The sequence below is a fragment of the Protopterus annectens genome, chromosome 3.part1, assembly GCF_019279795.1.
Source record: "Protopterus annectens isolate FY-2018-M chromosome 3.part1, PAN1.0, whole genome shotgun sequence".
Taxonomy (NCBI): Eukaryota; Metazoa; Chordata; order Ceratodontiformes; family Protopteridae; genus Protopterus; species Protopterus annectens.
Genome location: NC_056732.1, coordinates 570,933,068 through 570,954,845, shown reverse-complemented (window position 1 = coordinate 570,954,845; position 21,778 = coordinate 570,933,068).

Genomic DNA, 21,778 nt, shown 5'->3' with positions numbered 1-21,778 from the left:
AGTTTAGGCTGAATGTATGCCCTGTGTGCTCTTAAGGGAAATGGTGTTTGATGCAGAGAGGTCTGCATCTGGAAATACTGAGTGCATCCATTTGTATTCCAAGTGAACGTCCCTCTCTTGTGCCAGTGGCGAGGATTCACACTCCTTGATTACTGGCCCAGAGTGGGGACATCACATATTGATAAGCAGTGGTGTGGATGTTGAACTTCTGTAGCCTGTAAGCATTTGTCACTAAATGTGTAATCTCAAGCAGCCACAAGGTGAACATTTAGAGTTTCATTTCACAACAGATTTTATTTATTATTTTTGTTAGCTTAGTCAGTGAGAGTAAGCAAAGATGTCAGCAGAGGATTATGGCAAGTTGACAAAGAACCAGTTGGCCAAAGTGTGTGAAGCCAAAGGAATGGTGTATGGCAACCTGGCTAAAGAGGAAATCATTTCAGCCTTAGTCACAGCTCAGACTAGCAACAAGGAGGATAACCAGTCTGTTGATGGGAATTTGCAGTCCTCAGAAATAGGACAGTTCACCTTTTCCCCAGAGGACTTAAAAATCCATCTGGAGTTAAAGTGACTTGAACTGGAGGGGAAACATTTGGAATTAGAATCAGCAGCGTGACTGCGGTGTTTGGAGGCTGAAGAAAATGAGAAGCAGCGTCAACATGACAAGAAGATGTTGACTCTTTGATAGGGTTATGGAGGTAATGGGGAAAGGAATAACCAAACCCTGAAGAAATAAAGTTCCGTAAATTTCTTCTCCAAATTACATAGGATTATAATTTTGATAGTTTTATTCATATATTTGAAAGGGTATGTAAACAGCATAATGCTGACCAAGGGCTCTGGGTATGGTTCCTGACCCCCTTACTCCAATGGTAAAGCTTTAATTGCTGTTTCTAAATTGTCTGATATTGATTGATAAACAATAAAAAAGTCAAATGTTGTTTACTAGAATGTTTTAAGTTAACACCTGAAACTTACAGAAAAAAAATGTGAGCATATATACAAGGCAGATGAAAGTGTGTGTAATTATATTGCTGAGTTAAGCACTTATTTTCATAGGTGGATGAGTGGGTGTCAAGTTACCACTTTTGAAGGGCTGTCAGACCTTTTGGTGAGGGAAAAAGCCCTTAGCACTTTGTCTGAGGACATGATAATCTGGTTGGCAGACTGAGAGTGCAACTCTGCAGATAAGCTGGGGATAAAGGGGAATCTCTACTTAACAATCAGGGCGTCACAGCACAGGATAGGGATACCCATTGTGGCACATGGATATAAGGGAATCCATGGTGGGCAGCCTAAACTGCTCCAACAGAGTCCACCAGTAGCAGGGGAAGCCACTAATTCAGGTAAACAGCCAATACCAAGGATTAAATGTTTTAAATGTAACCGGGGGCCATGTAGCATATGGATGTCCACAGAGGCAAGCTAGGGAACAAAAGGTGGGGGAGTCAGCAAGTGGGAATAACAGTATGCCAGTGGTGAGTTGTCTGGAGACAACAGGGGTACCAAACTATCACAAGAGGTGATATCTTATCTTAGTGGATGGAAAACAAGCCACTGCCAAGAGAGACACAGCCTCTGATATAACCACTGTGAAGCCTGCAGTGGTTAAAGAGGTGCAGTACTAGCTTAGGCAGTCCACTTCAATAAGAGCTTTAGGAGGGATCCCATTCCAGATGCCTTTGTCCAGGGTTCACATTGACTGGGAGGGTGGAAAAGGAAGTAAGCAAGTAGGTGTGTTTGAAGATATCCCTGCAGGTGTCTTGATAGGGAATGATTTTGATAATGCAGTGCCTTGTGCACATGCAGTTACATGAAGTCAGGCTTGGAGACAGGTATTTGGGTCTGGTAGCCTGAGGGGACCCAGGCAGACCTCATACCTGAAGTCAGGGCTGGTGAGGTGGCTATTTCAGGGAGGGAGCTACCTTGTAGCAGTGAGCCTGAAGTGAGCCACAGCTGTTGGCATGTACTAATGTTTCCTTGGAGAGAGTGACTGCAACATCAGAGGTGAGTGGTAGTACCCAGGCTGACAGTGATGCCCTGCTGTCAGAGGATACCAGACTTCCTGTGGAAAGGGAGATGGGAAGAGTCACAAAAGTAGAGCTGAGACAGGCTCAGCTCTCTGTCTCTACACTAAGAGACTTGATGGAGGTGGCTAGGGAGGCACCTGACTCTCAAGGTAAAGGGGAGTCTGTATACTGGGACAAAGGATTACTGTATAGAGAGTGGCTAGAGTCTACAACCTATCACTTCTAGCCATAGCCCATGACATTCTTTTTGCAGATCATATGGGCATAAAGGTAGCTATGGATATTGTAGGGCCTCTGAGTACCCCAGGCTCCACAGGGAAGAAGTATATCCTGGCTGTAGTAGATTGTGCTACTAGATACCCTAAGACAGTGGCTCTGTCCTCCATTGAGGCAGACAAGATGGCAAATGCTTTGTTAGAGATTTTCAGCAAGGTATGTTTCCCAAGAGAAATACTGACTGACAGAGATGCCACTTTCATGTTAGACCTGCTGGCATGCCTGTGGAAGCACTGTGGGGTAAATCACCTAAAGACCACTCCCTACCATCCCCAGACTAATGGTCTTGTGGCTAGGGAGGCACCTGACTTTCAAGGAAAAGGGGAGTCTGTATACTGGGACAATGGGTTACTGTATAGATATAGAGAGTGGCTAGAGCATACCACCTATCACTTCTAGACATAGCCCATGACATTCCTTTTGCAAGTCATATGGGTATAAAGTGAACCAAGAGATGTATTATGCAGAAATTTTATTGGCCTGGGATTGGAAGGGATGTAACAGGGTACTGCAGGACCTGTGAGCAGTGCCAAAAAGTAGGCAAGACAGGAGACAAGGTCAAAGCTCCTCTGATGCCTTTGTCAGTGATTGAGGAGCTTTTTCAGAGGATAGCTATGGATATTGTGGGGCCTCTGCGTACCCCAGGCTCCACAGGGAAGAAGTATATCCTGGAGGTAATAGATTGTGCTACTAGATACCCTGAGGCAGTGGCTCTATCCTCCATTGAGGCAGAAAAGGTGGCAAATGCTTTGTTAGAGATTTTAGCAGGGTAGGTTTCCCAAGAGAAATACTGACTGACAGAGATGCCAATTTCATGTCAGACCTGCTGGCTTGTCTGTTGAAGCACTGTGGGGTGAATCACCTAAAGACCACTCCCCACCATCCCCAGACTAATGGTCTTGTAGAGGGGTTAAACTCTACACTAAAGACCATGATGCAGGCATTTGCAGACCAGTTTAAGAGAGAGTGGGACAAATATTTGCCCCATCTGCTGTTTGCATACAGAGAGGTTCCCCAAGAGTCCACAGTTTTTATCACCCTTTGAGTTGCTGTATGGACGTAGGGTGAGGGGGCCTTTAGATTTCAGTAATGATGAGTTGGAGGGTGAGTGTAAATCCCACAAGGAGCCTGTTGTGGCAAATGACCTAAACCTCTGGAGAAGGCTCATGGAGCTTATGGGCTTGGCCCAGGAGAACCTGGCTGGAGCCCAACAGCAGAAAAAGGTCTGGTATGACAGGAATGTTCGAGACAGAGAGTATGCTGTGGTGCATCAGGTTATGGTTTTCATTCCTGTCAGCCACAATAAGCTACAGGCAGCTTGGGAAGGACTCTTCAAACTGGTAAGGAAGGTCAATGATGTTAACTACATGGTACAACTGCTAGGAAGGAAACAGGGGCACAAATTGTACAATGTTTACCTGGTGCTGAGCATTTTCAGTACAATGCAGGTGGAGTCTGAGGGGGATCTATGGCTACAGGGAGCCAGCCAGCAAAATTCCAAGTTACTATGGTGGAGTCTAGGGTTGCAGACATATGGTATGACAGTGGAGCACTATAGTGGGATTTGCAATGCCAAGGCAGATGGGATCTCAAGCCAGGGTATAGGGTAATGTATTCCCAGATAGGCTCATTCCTCTGAAGCAATGCTTCACAACAGGCACTTGAAAAGCTAGCTTGATTTTTCAAAGGGGGGGAGATGTGTGATGATAGGAAGTACTGCCAGCTATGGCAGGAGAAATAAGACAGTGGATTTGTAACATATGCTGATTTATTGTTGTTAGTTCGAATGGCAAAACATTTGCCATTTGAAATAATGAAAACTAAAACCGAAACCAAACATTTTGTGCATACACAATGTCGCCCCAAATGATCAACACATTTGGGTCGACATTGTCACCAAAAATGTGATGTGATAGCTGTATATGAGCTGATGTAAATCAAACTCCTATATGACATATCATGTTTTTGCAGGACGGCAAGCCCCCCTGCACCTGCCCCCCACACTCCCTGCTACTAATATATTCCAACTCCAAGCTCACACTACAGTAGAGATATGGATGAACTGCCAACCACCACTGTACCGCAATCCCATACATATAGTTGAACACACTTATGCAAATGCACTACTGCATTCACATAAGTGTGTTTGACTATTCAATACGCTTGTCATTTTGCAAACAAAGTTCTGATGTTCGGCAGCATTATTTATTTATTTATTTTACATTTAACTGGGAAATTCTGACTGGACCAGGTCCATTTTCAGTGGAAGCCCAGGGAGAAAAGCTCCGGCATCAAGTTATACAAATACAGTACATCCAGCATAATACACAAAACAGGTTACATCATGTATGCTGAGCATAGTAATATTACAAGAAATTAATAAAGCACTCCAGGTAAAAGAAGATATAGAAAAGTGGTAAAAGACAATGTCAGTTACAGTACATCCAGCATACTACACAAAACAGGTTTCATCATGTATGCTGAGTATAGTAATATTACAAGAAATTAATAAAACACTCCAGGTAAAAGAAGATATAGAACATAGGTAAAAAGACAATGTCATTTATACATTGGTAAGAGAAGAAAATATATCAAGCAAGATTCTACAGTTAAAAGTACCCTTTCAGATAACCAAGCCTACAGGGGATCAGAGATCCAGCATGTGATCAGAGAGGAGTTTGGGGAGTTAATAGCAGTGTGAGTAGGGTTATGTGATACAAGGACATAACCAGGTACTAAGAAGATGCGATTTGAGGGAGTTTTTGAATATGGATGTTATTTAATGTAAGCACTACTACCTACAGAATGTTGTTCGCACAAATGATAGTAAACTAAATATGCAACCACATATTATTGTAACTGTTTAAATTTATACATTGCAACACCATATACTGCAAGTGAAGAGGTTAATCTTAATCCACCTGAGTTTTCAAAATATTCTTGAAATTAAATTACTTTATGGATTAAGCTATAAAGATGAACATCTGTTTGTGAGGTTTGCTTGTATAAAACGCATCAACAGTGTACCATACTGGAAGGAAAAGAAACAGACATAAATTATTGTAACTGTTTAAATGTATACTTTGTAACACCATATACTGCAAGTGAAGAGGTTAATCTTAATCCACCTGACTTTGCAAAATATTCTTGAAATTAAATTACTTTATGGATTAAGCTGTAGAGATATTATCCAACAGTTTTGAATGGAGCCAGAGATGGTATGTCGGTGCTAGGGTATAGGCTGTAGCTCCTGTAGGAAGATTGGCATGATTTTATTGTTTTATGACTATCAGGAGTTGCACCACAGCTCAGCAAATCTCTATATGTGTGTATGGTAACCCATAGGTGTTAAAACCCTGGTAGCTTCTAGTGATGTAGGGTAGTGTGGGAAACAGAGTCAGATTACATGTCATTCTGTACAGAAATAATGTTTTAATATTAGAGGAGACAGAAGTCTCAGCAGCATTCTGTATTCTCTTAGATCTGACACCAAGGACCACTCACCCATCTTGTCTTGCTCTATTCATAAGTAGAAACAATACTTCTTTTAGTCAATTAGGAACAGATAGTGAGACTAGCTAAATACTGTTTTTCTATAACTGTGTGAAACTTTCCATCAGTGTTATTTTTAATGTTACCTGTGACTGAAACTCTGGTGTTTACTGTAAATACATATTTAGCATTTCTTGCTCTTTTATTATTTATTATTAGGCAGAAATAAACAAACTATTCCACCTGGGCCAAACCGCAACTCCACCCCCTTCAGCTTCCCAACAGAAATCTCCAGTATACATTGCTAATAACTTCAACAGCTTCTTCGCAGAGACTATCCAGTCTCTAGCCAGCCAACTCTCTCCCAATGGCTCTAATTCTAATGCAGCCTCACCCAGTACCCAAACATACTTTACCTTCCAACCTATTCCTACCCAACTTATTCATGCCCTACTTAAGAAACTAAGACCCACCACCCTGGCTGCCGACCTCCTTCCAGCAGACTATCTGCAAAAGGCTGCTGACACCATAACATACCCTATCTCAATCTTGATCAACAGAACTATATCTGAAGCTACTGTACCCACTATATGGAAAATCTCCCATGTCATACCTCTCCATAAAGGAAGCAGTTCCACTGAGCTGTCAAACTTTAGACCCATAGCTATTTTATCACCTCTAGCTAAAATTATGGAGAAGTGTGTACACATACAGCTCATGCACTACCTCACACAGAACAAGCTGTTGTCCAACTTTCAGCATGGCTTTAAGCCACACCACAGTACTACTGTCCTCCTCTCTTTCTCTAACGTCATTAACCACAAACACAATAATAACAAACTATCCTTAGCACTCTTTCTATATCTATCCAAGGCTTTTGACATAGTTGACCACAAAATTCTTATAAATACCTTGAAGGCCTTCTCCTTAAACAACCATGCACTCCAATGGTTTCACTCCTACCTGCAGGGCAGGCAACTGGCAGTCCTATGGCAGGACAAGCTGTCATCTCACCTACCCATCACATTAGGAGTCCCCCAGGGTTCGATACTAGGACCCCTCCTTTTCTCCATCTTTATCAACGACCTTCATTCAGTCATCACAGATGCTACCTGCATTCAATATGTGGATGACTCCACCTTGATTTGTTCTGACACCTCACCAGCTACTCTATTCACATTAACCCAAAATACCTTCAATAGAGTGGAAAAAATATTATCAGCCCCTATACCAGCACCCGGCCACTGCAATCATCCACTAGACTCCTAGTTCAAACATACAAATCCAACTACTCAGATGGGGACTCTCTGTTTGCCAACTCTATTGGAAAAACATGGAACAGACTCCCAGCTGACTTGACCCTAGAACCCCCACTATCTCAATTCAAAAACAAACTCAAGAAATACTTCAAAACTCATTGGTTATGTCCTTGCACTAACCCTCACTAGTGACCTATTTATTACTTAGGTGCCTTACCTTCAACTACTTCTAACTTTTTTCTACCACACCATTTCAGGAAGGGTCAATTGTATAACTGCTGCTCAGTGTGTCTTAAACCTGAATGTAATGTTATGTATATATAACTTTGAAAATAATGTTATGTTTTATAAAGTGTTTTATAATAAGTTAGTACTATATGTGCTAAATGCTGGTATTGCTTATGACTGTAATCTGCTTGAAACTAGCATTTACTAAATGTTCAATGTGTTTCTCCCCAAGCCTCCACTGAAAATGGACATATATCCAGTCAGACTAGCCTGGTCAACAAATGTAAAATAAAATAAATATTAAATATATTTAAACTTTTCATTGTGGCTGGTCCTTTTTAGAAAACATTTAAGTTTTGAGAGTATTTTCACTTACTTATTTGGTGACAGCTCTGGCCACTCCCACCACTCCCACCACTCCTGAACTTGCTGTTTGGTCAACATTACTATTTCTATTAATGTTAGCTTCACTCAATATAATTAGGTACTCTTTTAAGAGCCTTATAGTAACTGACTGGTGACAGTGAAACTATCTTATAATCTAGGCAAAGTTGGTAGAGCGGGTAATCTGTTCCAGCTTTTCCCAGGTGTGTGTGTGTGTGTGTGTGTGTGTGTGTGTGTGTGTGTGTGTGTGTGTGTGTGTGTGTGTGTGTGTGTGTGTGTGTGTGTGTGTGAAAATTAAATTTTAAACAGTGCGTGTGTGTGTGTGTGTGTGTGTGTGTGTATGTGTGTGTGTGTTACCTACTTGGGGCATGGACATGAAGCACTAGTTTCACAGAGACGGTGCTGAAGGACTAGGTTTGGACACTTGGTTAAGGACATAACCCTACAGCTGTACTAGTGGGGAGTCTTATTGGGGATCTGGAGGGAGACAGACAGAGACACTCAGAGCCTGGAATGAGTGTATGCCATGTGTGCTCTTAAGGGAAATTGTGCTTGATGCCGAGAGGTATGCAGCTGGAAATACTGCGTGTATCCATTTGTATTTGAAGTGAATGTCCCCCTCCAGTGTCATTGGTGAGGACTCAGGCTCCTTGATTACTGGCCAAGAGTGGATGCATTACAATATAAGGCAAGGTAAAAGTTAAATATGTTTAACCTGTATGTCTGTTCAACCATCAATTCCTCTCTGTGTAAATTACTGCCTTTGTTTAACTTCCCAGTATATATGACAATGCTGGTATAGTTCCCTAACTGTGCACTACCTGCATGCATTGTCTCCTACTGTATCAACTTTCTATGTAAACGGTTATCTTACCTCTCAGCTGTCCCTATTATTCATGAACTTCGCTCACTTTGCTACATTGTAGCTCTGTCCCTTGAATCTTTTGCAAAATGTGGTGGCCTTGTGGAAAAGAAAGATAAATTATATGGGTCTATATCATTTCGTCTAACTGGTATTCAGCAAATACCCACTTGTCAAACAACTATTTATCAAAGCCGCTCTTCATCAAATGGGGAATTTTAACTAGGGCTAGAATTTGCCCTTTTCCCTACTACAGTGCGATCTTGGAGTTGGTATATTTAGTTAGGGGTGGAGGGGCTGTGGCACCCCACATTGGGGTGTGTGGGGGCATAGCTCCCACCTTGACAGAGTTTAAATTTGGGAGGGGGTTGCTTTCGCTCAGTTGGCCAACCACTTGTGTGCCCTAGTTAAAATCTTCCATTCGATGAAAAGCGGCTTCGATAAATAGATGTTCAATGAATGGGCATTCACAGAATACCCATTTGATGAAATGTCATAGACCCGAACTATCACTTAGTAGTAGTTAATGACAAGAATTACAGGTGTAGCCTTGTTCTTCCTGTTGAAAAAAATGTGTGAAAACTTCACTCAGTCCTCGCCTGCTGTCAACATTTTAGTTTTAAAGTCATCTAAAAGTGTCCTTGATTATTTCTGGAGGTTTCCCTAATTATGAAAAGGGGAGGTTATATGTGAATCTCAAGTGTTCTGTTTCTTTTTAAAATCTCCTTGCCTTTTGTTTATGTATTCCAAGTTACTCTTGCTAGTATTGTGTCATTCATGAATACACGCACTAGTATTGTAACATTCAAGAATACTCGCTTACTGAGATTCAGTTTATTTACCATCCTGAGTTTATACTGTGTGCTCAAGCCATGATATACCTCAAAGTGGCTGCTAACTTGTGTGCTGACTACGTCCAGATGCTACTTTATGTATACGGTTGCTTAGCATCTTACATATTCAATGAGCACTGCTACCTGTCACTCAAAGATGGCTGATTGTGTGGGCTTTGGCGTGATGTGTACATGCTTGTTAATGAAGACACAGATATATCAACATTTGTATATATTTACAGTTGTTTGGTTAATATGAAATGAGTACAGTCTGAGGTAAATGATAACATAGGTGACAAAAAAATTGCTTTGTACATGAATATGATCTCTTTTTTTTTTCTAGTTATGAGTTTTGAACACACAATATTACAAGTAGGTTACTATTGGACAGTCCATTATGCATTGGTAGAGGACTTGGAAATTACTTAATTGTTGCTGTAAGATATGTACTGTATAATATTCTTGACAACAAAGATTACTTCTTCTGAACCATTGCTTAGCTTTTTGATGACCAATTGTTATACCAGAACATCTCTGGAAACAGATGTGTGTGTGTGTGTGTGTGTGTATACATACACACACACACACACACACACATATATATATATATATATATATATATATTTATATATATAATATATATATATATATATATATATTTATATAAATATATATACATATATTTTTTTAAACCATTAACAATATGATATATTTAAGGAAGATTTGAAGCAAATATTTTTAAATCTCCTGAAGACATATGACGTGTATGCATATATATATATATATATATATATATATATATATATATATATATATACAGTGTTGATCCCTTTTGGGCCTCTAGAAACAAATATAAAAATATTGTAAGTGCGCCACTGCCAATTTAATGGCAATTTTAACTGTGCTTAATTTGTTGCACCTAAGTAATAGTGACATGTTATTGCATATTGACAATCATTTCTAAAACAACTTTAACTCACTCTGGTTCCCTCAGTGCAAACCATGTCATTCTTAGGCTTAGTCCACTCTGTATCCTGTTAAGGATAGTGCAATGAAGTTAATCAATAATTAATCACTCTATAGTGCTATCTCATATCAGATGACCTATATTCTAAGTTTAAAATGCATTAACAGTGCTACATGCAAATTTGTTGATTTTTTATTTTAGCTATTGCTATCAACTGGGTATATTCTGCATTTGTTGGCATTTTATTGTATGTGTTAATGAAATATAATAAAAAACTTAACATAAGATTTTTAAGAGAGATACAGTTAACATCTTTATTACCAGAAATACTTTCCCTTGGATTTATAAAGAACCCCACCACTCAAGTTAAGGACTGCGGTAAAAAAAAATGTTTCTGCATTCAGAGGCAAATTAGCCACAATGAGGAAAAACTTAATTATCAGCTAATTTGTATGTCTCTGAATCGATATTAAATAGTACACGTGCAGATTAGAACTGCCTGTAGTAGTTAAGAGTGGTGTTCACTGGATTATGTTAGCTCCTCACCAATTCACTCTCCAAAACACAATAAACACATTCAGACACACACACACACACCACATACCCTATACCTGTCCATGTGTTTTCAGAATATCTCTGATGTCTCCTTTTTCCTGACCTAGTAAATCTGGGATGAGTTCATCCAGTCATTAATTCCAGACATTTAGAGTTTCACTCTTCATGCCCTTTAGAAATTTTAAGGAAATGCAAAAGTTGCTAGTCTAACAAATTTCTAAGTTTGTAGGAAGGCTAATTTAAATCTGTCCCTGACTTTGTTCTGCCTTGCCCTACAAAGTTGAGAGGTATGCCTACTGTTCCTTATTTCTCCCCCACATATGTCATAAACTGTTGCAGGCATGGAATATTACCCAAGATTCTCAATATTTGTTTAAAAAAACTGCTTCACTAACTTATCAGTTCATGTAGTGGGTTGATGCCATGGTTTACTGTGGCAAGGTTGCAGGATTCAAATCCTTTGCTCCCCCTTGTAGTTGCCTTTTTTTAAGTGCCATCCTTGGTTTCTACTCATGGCACAGATAACTAATATTCACTGATAGAGGTGGAAGGGTGCAGGTTTGAAACCCCTTTTCCTGCCTTAGTATGCCTGGTGTACAGTGGCTTTGTACACCCTTTTTTAACTATGTGATTTTAAGACACACTGTATAGAACATCCCTGGTGTCTAGTCTTTCCCCCATCCCTATTATGTGTAAGTGTCTTTATGGCATGAGACCTTAACCCTGGTGTCTAGTTCCTCCTTTCCTGTTATGTGCAAGTGCCATTACAGAATGATTAGATATCCCTGGTGGCTGCTGTTTCCTCCAACCCACATAGTTAAAGTAATGCTTGCTGGCTAGTGTTTCCCCAGTCCCCACACACACTCAAACACTCACATGCATAAGCACATACAAACACACACACACACACACACACACACACACACACACACACACACACACACACACACACACACACACTCACATGCATGCTCACATACACACACCATCAAAACAGACACAACCTCATCCCCCCTTGATTGCACTCACAGACACTGTCATCCATTCAACCTTGCACACACACACACACACACACACACACACACACACACACACACACACACACACACACACACACACACACACACACACACACACCTACCTAACCTAACCCCTCATTAGCTCTCCTACTGATTCCTGTCAAGCAGACACACACTAACCCAAGAACTTATATATGCAGCTCCTCACATACAGTCATGCACATACAGCCTAACACCACCTGACTGCTAACTCCACAGCTCTTACCTCTGCCATGATGAATGAACACAGTCTTTTGGCTATGTTCATTACGGTGAGGTGCCAGGGTCAGCCATGTAGCCATATAGCAGTAAACACCTGAGTGTAGCTGAGTGATTCTCTGAACAACTCAGTTATGTAAATTGCTTACAACAGGTAATTCCACGGGGAGAGCATATGACTAATTAGCCTATGCATGTCCCCGGACTTCTTCATTATCATTTAGCATAGACGTGCAGACAGCCCACCACACTGCTACATGTCTTTCTGCAAAAGCACTGGGGTAAGGCTGTTTCTAAATTTAAAAAAGTTACCATGATATGTATACCTCATGTACAACTTTCTGAATTAGGCCCTTTCTTACTTTGTGTAAATGGAAGTGCTCCATCAGCAGTGAAAACAGAAATAGAAGCAATTCGGGTAGAAGTTTGAGAGGGTATTGCGGACCTTAAAAACCTACGACTTTTTAAAAAATATTAGAAAGCTCAACTTAGACCTGTCTTTTCACCTCCCAGTTGCTGTATTCAATTAACATACATCTATTTTTCTAACTGGTTATAAATTATGGTGTTCTAAGAAATTTCATAATCTTCAGGGTTTTCTAACTACCTCTCATACAAAAACAGATGTGTCTTGTTTGCTTTAGGATTGTCTGAATAATCTGTACTACAATTAAACACATTTTAGCATCGACAATAAGTTTTATTAGTTGCATTAAGATGGCAACATCAAATCCCTGACAAAGTTTCTAATAAAATAGATGGGGTGGATGTCATAGTATTAAATACATTTTTGACATTTTACCATTGGTTACTGTGACTCATTATAGACTGACTTATAATAAAGGGATTGTTTTATAAGAAATATTAAATGTGTTTAAAACATGCCTGCAGTTTAGCATAAGACAATAAGAAACTCAGATAATATTAAAAGTTAACATTATGTACTGGTCAGTCAGTGAGAGACCTTAATAACAAAAAGAAAACAGCCTTGCAAAATGTTACTATGCTTTAGTAGAGAGTACAACATTTAAATATTAATTTATTTTTGGGATATCTGTCCTTTATTTCCATATTAACATTTTGATTTTATGCATGGAAGTATAAACCTTTATACAGAAATAAAAAGGCATGTGTCAATGCGGTACTAATGAGAGTGACATAAAATTAATTTTGTCCTTTTTGTTTTCAGACAACTTATCAATGACCTATGATGGTCTTGAAACTAGATTCAGAAACAAATAGCAAACATAGGTCAATGAGTGATAGTGCACATGGTGGGGGTGATTCAGACACTTGTCGGTAGATCACTCTACCACCGAAGTTAGTGCAATAATTGTCACATGCAAGTGACTGAATAATGATGATCAGAAGAGAGACATTATAGAAATGAGACCAGCTGTAAATGCAGATGATGCAGATGATGGAAGACACCATGGTGAACTGATGCCACAGTAAGTAACAAATATACACATTATTTCCTGATAAATAGATATACTGACTATGCTAATTTGCATAGAATAGCACTTACATTTTTCATGGCTACTGTCATAGCCAGTAACTGCAGTGGTTACACTGCCACCCTCCTTGTCACAGACAGGTCTGGACACAGTTGATCTACTACCACCATGACAGGGATACAGATGAATGCTACTCTGTAGACGGTCACATCATAATGGCATTGTAGATGTCTCTACTTCATACTAAATTGCTTGGGATGTGTGGAATGCCTATCCCAGTGGAATCTAAGGTCTGTGTATCATTAAACATCCTAGCAAAGGAGACATTGCAGTGGCTATCGGGGGATACAACAGGAGTTACGAAAGCATCTGCCATATAAAACCTACACCACTTCCTTATTGTCATGCTGCCGCATGTAATAGAATGGTTTACCATTAAAATCTTGATGTCAGAATGTACGCATATGAACAAATCCAGCTACAGATGTTCAAATAGTTCATATGAGTATATTCTGAATTTTCTAAAGTTTATATTAGTGAATGTCCTGTGCAGTCACTATTATAAATTCAGAGGGATGTACAGAGATTGCTGTATAGTGCGGTTAGGGAAATACATCCCTTTCCTCACTGTAGTGCGATCTCAGAGTTGGAATATATAGTTAGGGGTGTGTGGGGAGTGGTTCCCCTTTATAATCTCGAAATACTGAAAGCTTGAACATCAGTATCTCAAAACTATAAAGTCGAACAGCCCACAATCCCGAAACACACAAACATGAAAAACTGAAATCCCGAACATTCACAAACCATACACCACACACACACCATTCAACCCACAACACGCAAACTACACAATCCTACACTACATCTATGCAGGGGGGCAAGCCCCCCTGAACCCCCCATGTGGGGGACTGTGCCTCCCACACCCCTCTACTTATATATACCAACTCCGAGATCGCACTAACAGTCAACAAATGCATTACTCACACGCAGACATTCCACACTTCCTTGCACACACACACACACACACACACACACACACACACACACACACACACACACACACACACACACATCACCCATACACAAACACAACTTCCCTATCCTAACCCACACGTGCAACTTACAATAACACTCACATACACTCACTTATCTTCACTTCCATGAAACATCCTGGCCAAACACTTCCGTCTCGTTGCTGCACTACATAAGCATGGATTCGAGATATTCAAATTTGCACTTATGCACTTTCGAGATTTTGCATTTTTGCCTTTATGGTCTCAAGATACTGAAATTTGAGCTTTCAGTATTTCGGGATTGTAAAGGGGAACCGTGGGGGTACAGGGGTGCTTACCCCCCTGCATAAACGGGATGTTATTTGTAGGAGTTAGGGATTTACAGCAAGGGTGACATTGCAGTTAATTACCATAAAATGTCGAATTCAACTTTTTCGGCAATTACTGCAGATTTCCGACTTTCTGAACAGCCAAAAATCTGCAGATTCGACAATACATCTCAACATTTAATTACGAATTATTTTTTTAATTTCGTAATTTTAATAGTAAACTGATAGAACATATGTGGTTCACACAAAACTCAAAAGAGAGAAACACCACTGTGCAGGCAATTTATAAACTAACCCATTTCTCTGAGGTTCTATCTGCCAATGATTGCACCCAAATTACAATCAAGTCCCCACCTGGATCACATGGTATCTACTATATCAGTTGGAAGGGCTTCCACTTCATCAGCTGGCAGGTGGTGTACAATGCGAACAGTATTATTTACACTGTGTCTGTGCTCAGTTCAGGCATTTCCCAGGATTTCACATCTGACACATATGTAACCTATACCAACACTTTGTGGGGGATGATTTTTCACAGAAATATATAATCAGAAATTGAACACATCACACCTAGCTGGAAAAATATGTTAACATGTGTGTAGACCACGTATCGAGCTGTAGTATGCAACAGAGATTTGCATCAAGACATTTGTCATCTCTGCTATTCTGTACAATATGGTTCTGTGCATACATCTATAGCCTGGGTTCACCATCAGAATGCCAAATAGGCTGGAGCCAACAATGAAAGCGCTGCCAAGTGAGGAAGCGTTGGAGAGACTAGCTGCAAGGGAACCCTATACAAGACTAAAGTGGGGGCAATAGACTGTGGCACTGCCAAAGAGGCATCCACTGGTCCATAGATATAGACCAGGATAAAGACAATACAGTGTAAAACTGATGCATGCATCACTACATCCAGGTTCTGCAGTGCAGTGCAGCACAGTGCACTTACTACCATGACTGTGTATCAAATAATATCAAACTAAAATAACAAAGTGAGGTTGGCAGGGAACACTTGTCATCATTTGTACATGTGGGATGGAGAACAGTGACAGGGATCAGCAATAACTACATAGGCAGATGGGGGTGCAGACAAGGTGAGGAGGAATTGGAATTTGGGTACATGAAACATGAAAGATCTGGTTGCCTTCTTTCCTTGTTTTCAGCAGAGACAAGAAGATACTGCTTTACTTTCTGTTGCACTTCCTGTTCCTGTGAATGGTCCAGTGAATTCCAGACAGAGAGAAGGAGTTAGGCCTGGTAGTGGCATGGTGGGACAGAGTTCAAGGAATTTTACTTGAAGTTGACTGGCCATATAATGTGGATGTTAGACTGGACCAGTGGGTTGATTTCGATTTTAACCAGTGGCTCGTTCTAGTGGATTTTAATCAGAAGACTAATGTGACTGATGGTGATATATCTTGCCAAGGGATGTGGCACAAAGTAAAGGACAAATCCCTTATTGCAGAAAACTGGTATTTGCAGGAATGTTTAGCATGGAAGGAGGTTCCAAAGGTACTGAGAGTTAACACGTTTCCCAGCAATGTGAAAGCTAGGTCAGACATTCATAAGGAATTAACAGACATTTTAAATGACTGTGGCTTAGCCATTATTTGAGCTATTGTTAAAAACAATGAGAAAATTACTAGTGAATTGAACAGGGACATTTTAAATTTAAACAAACGTATTCAGGGTGATTTAATGTTTAGTTTGAATGACCACAAATACAAATATTTTGTTATTTTTAAGGATGTGGATAAGGCTGTTGAGAAAATTAAGAATAGAAAATGATGTAAGTTAGAAAGGGACAACAAAGATTATAGGGGAAGATAAAGCCTATGAATCTGCCCTTCCTAAGGGAAGGAAAAATACTATGCAGGGTACTTATGGAGCCAGCATGAACATCATAATTGGGGGATGGATGTCATCACAGAAAATATTTTTCATCAGGGGAGGAGTACCCCTTTAGGACCCTAGCCCTTGAGGAGGTCACCACGTATACGAACTTGAACCCCAGTCCTACATATGCCCAAGTCACAAACTGATAACCTCAGAGGCAGTTTCAATGGTCAGAGGGTCACAGAGTACAGAGGGGCAGAAAAAGGTAATGACTCCCGGGCTTCACTTACCATCGAGGGCAGCACATTTGTTTGCCCTGTTTCCCCCTCACATGTTAATAACAAGGATGGATGTATAGTTACTTTTGATAATGTTCATGTTTTTAATTACAGTGATTTGGATTTGAATATCTCTCACTTTCAACTGTTTCATAAAGGATTTACTTATGTCCTAGTTAGGAGGGTTGACATACATGAATTGGTTTAGACTTAAAGTTATTTGTTAGGAAGCTTAATTTAGAGGTGATTTTCAGTGGTGCCACCAATGACCATGTTTTTAGTAGGCTCCAGAACAACAGTATTGTAATCCCCCTTTACATCCTATGCTGAATAATTCTGAAACTCTGGTAGACAATGATATTAGGATTTTTTTTTCTTAAAAGAATAGGAAGCTTCATAGTAATCTTACATTCACAAGAGGTGAGTATTCATAAAGACCTTAATAACAACAAGGATCTCAGCATTATGAAACCTGAGAAGGCGATGGGGTGGTGATTATGGAACAATGGTCTTATTCTGCCAAAATGCTGGAAATTTTGAATGCTGATAATAGATACATTCAAGTATCACACAATGATATTTTTTTATAGCCTACAAAAATATCAACATGATTTTGGAGGACAATCTTTTACAGGGAGCCATTGATAAAGGGCTGTATGACTTTAAAAATAGAGATAGCTTTTATACCCAGTATTTTTGGGATTCCTAAAGTTGACAAAAGCGTATGAAAAGGTCAGATGATCTGGGTGGCTGAACATTACTGGATTGGAAGACATATCTGCAGCAGATGATGGAACACTACATGAGTGTGGATATGACATGCATCCTGCCTCCCTAAGTCTGTAGGCATAGACTACGACTAGCCATAGTCAGATGGACAGCCCTATTGTGGAATGACACTGTCATGAAAACCAGGTGGTAGGGATGATGTGGACCTGCATGAATCTGACTGCCTTGCCATGCAATGTGTAGAATGGACACAAAGGCCATGTCCATAATGTCATAACTTTCATAACAATGCAGTTACATCAACAGGAGGTGACAATGATGCTGTGGGACTTTGTGACCTTAACAAACCTACCCTGTGAAACATAGTGGAGCTAGAAGAGCAATAAGCACATATATGGCTATGGGCAAGCCTAGGTGTGTTGGCAGCCATGGACATTGTGATGACTGCAACTAGCCTAGGAGGAGTATTTGAAAGCTGTGGAGCCATGTTCTGAGATTGCAGCCAATATATGTGCAATGTATGGCAAGGCCACATGGACTGGGGTAACAGACTACATGGTGGCTACAAAAGATGCAAAGTGGCCCCCAGTGCCCTCATCAGGCAGATGTGCTCCTGGACCCTATATGTCATATCAGTATGCAGACATTGCAGGCCCTCATGTATGTTATCACATATGCCACTCCTGATATGGCAAAGGTGGCTGCAGTCTGTGCTTGGATGACTAATCTGCATAACTACTGATTAATGCTCAATGTGGCACAAAATTCTGAGAATGAATGGAAGTGGCACCAGTGCCCTGTAACATACCTATCTCTTATGATTTGTGTGCACTCTGTGTTGGTAGCACTGCTCAGACTGTATGCCCTTAGATGAGCTGAAATAGATGGTCTGGCCCACTATAGACATAGGCAATGCAAGGGTGGTGTCCAGAGACACCAGACACCACAGGCATGTTAATAGATGTGGGTGATACTGTGCTGTCCACTGTAAGAGCTACTGACAATGACACTATCCTACCTGACTGTGGTATGGGTGGGCTACCACCATCATCAGCCATTGGTGCAGCACTGACATCAGGTATGCTCTGCCCTGCTCAGAATGACCATACACTGATACCAGTTAAGAAGGTAGACATAGAAACACCAGTGTATATAGATGAACATGTGTGGTAATTCCAGACCCTTTCACCAGCAATACATGTAAAATTACAAAGGCAAAGAACAAATATGTACCTTAGAATACAGGGTGCTGTAGTGACATCCCTGATGTACATGTGATAGGTATGGAGATATTTACTATCAGTAAGTACATGACAGTGGTGTCCCTTAATACATTGTACTGGCATATAAGAATGCTAACCTTGTGCATCCCTGACAGACACAAAGAGTGCTGCCACCAGTCCAGCTTCCATATTTAGTGCCACCTCCAGGTATGTGTGTTTGATTACTGCTCCCAGGCATGGACACAGATGACAACTCAGTGACTGTGAGGCCTGTCTGAAAATGCTGGTCTTCTACCCATGGCCATCCTTTCCCTGCACTGGACTATGCTGTTGTGGGCATGGGGGATTATGTTTGTGACCCTGTGGTGGACCTGTGTTCAAGTTCTGCTATGTCTGCCTATGGCATATAAATTGTTCAATGGGTCCTGTCACATCCTCCAAAGACATTTTAGCCTAACTCATGTTCAGAATTCACCTAACATGAGGGTGCAGGGCTTGTAAGAATACCTCAGTCCTTGCTAGGGTGAACTTTTCTACCTTCTGTCTCTTTGTTTAGGTGCCATTGGGATACTTGTACACATGAACATACACAAATAGTTAGTGCCTTGGTGCAGATGTAACCACCATCCATGCTTTAGCTGTGCCTGCAATATGGCATGCCTGCTATGCAGTGTTGGTACAGACCATACCCCAATGGCATGCCCACAGTACCAGAGTGCATACAGCTCACGATGTACTCTGCAGCATCTGATGTGTATACCTGCTGATAACACTGCAGTGGATCACATGACTGGATCTCTGCAGCATAGTGTGCTCCTCCTCATGCACCATCCCAGTCTGTGTTGCCACCCAACTCAAACACTCCAGCAATCCTTGGCATTAGGAGTTCTTACAGGATGGATGGGGACAGATTTTTCTAAAACAGCAGTATACTGTCCTCTCTTATCATATATAATTGGGAGGCTCTTGAACAGGTGAAAAGTTCTCTAACTGATAGCTTGGATCTGTCTTGCTTACTAACTTGAGATATTGTTTGACCATAGCACTAGAATTTTTGGCAAAAAAATGCATTTTTCATAAATCTGCAATATACAATCAACATCTAGAGACAGAGCTTTGATACTAACACCAGTATATAGCCAATTGTGTAACAAAAGAGCTATAATATTTGACATTGTTGTAACTCATTTAATTTATCAGATATTGTAAATCAAAAGATGCATGTTTCTGTAGAGAATTTTGGAGAAAAGCTCTTAGTAAGCCAGTGTTTTCCTGGCTTAGAAGACCCTAAGAAAGGTATTAATTAGAGTCCTGTGGTTAAGGATTGAATAATTTAAATGCTGCCAAGAAATTTTGCGTTTAACAAATTTCAGTAATAACTAGGTTGGATATACTTCAGAAAGGAAGACACTGTAATTTCTGCCTGCCTTGGGAGTAATGATCTTTCTAAGAAAGTATTTAAATCTCCTTTGGATGGATCCTTGTATGAATAACACATCTATTTCCCAGAAAGAAAATCATATGGGTTTGTAATACCCTTCTTTTCTTATCTCTTTGGGACAAAGTTTCCTCTTTACTTTAGATAACTGGGTCTTAGGTTCATAGGTTCATAGGTGTGTACTAGGCTAATGGCCCTGGAGCCTTTACAAGCCTAGCCCATAGGATTACCCTGGCATCGTGCCACCTGACTTCAGTTCCTAGTGCCTCTGTCGAGTAGAGCCACTGGAGTGATCCCCAGGGTGAATTTTCTATGTCCCATCCACTCATCAAGATTCCTCTTGAAGAGGGCCAGTGAGGTGCTCTGCTTAACATGTATGGGAAGTCTATTCCATAGCATGGCCAGTCTCTGGGTTATGGACTTGTCCCTCCCCATGTTCTGTTGATTGTGGTAATGAGGTTGAAGTCTCTGGAGTGTGTTGTGTGGATGGATTGGGATTTCTTTAGATGTAGCATTTCTAACAAAACTGGGTCATACATGGCTTTGTTAGTCAAGCAGAGATTGCCTCTAAGTAGGCGATATGAGACAGGGAATAGTTGGAGTTTTTTTAGTCTGTCCATATAGGACAAATATTTAAGGCCTAGGATCCTCTTTGTGAGGTACTTTTGTGACCTCTCCAGTTGTTGCAGGTGTCTAGTGAGGTACATGCCAAATGGGGCATTGTACTCGATGATTGGCCTAATGAAGGAAGAGTAGAGGGAAACAATGACCTCTTTCTTCCTGGATGCAAAACCCTTAGTAATGAGATGTGCCACATAGAAGGACTTTCTGACCACAGTGGCAATGTGGTGGTCAAAAGAGAGGTTGCTGTCAACCTGTGTTCCTAATCTCTTATAACACCTTCTGTGTTCAGTGGACTACCATTGATGTGGTAATTCAAGGGAACCAGGTTTTTCCCAAGGGGTATGACGACACATTTTTTGACATTGAGCTTAAGGCCATGGTTCTGGCACCAATCGTTGGTTTAATTGAGGCCCTTTCTGTAGGATGTCAGCATCACTTGGGGAGTTAATAATAGCTCCCAACTTGCAATTGTCTGCAAACTTTGTTAGCCAAAGTCCCTTTGTGTTGGCCTGGACTTCAGAGAAGTAGATACCCAACAGGAGAGGACCCAGGACCGAACTCTGAGGGACTCCACTCGTGACTGGTCGACAGTCTGACTTGAAGTCAGCTAGTTTCGCACTGTGGGTTCTATCTGTGAGCCAGTTTGCAACCCACCTAGAGATATAGGGGTTGATGCCTAGCTTAG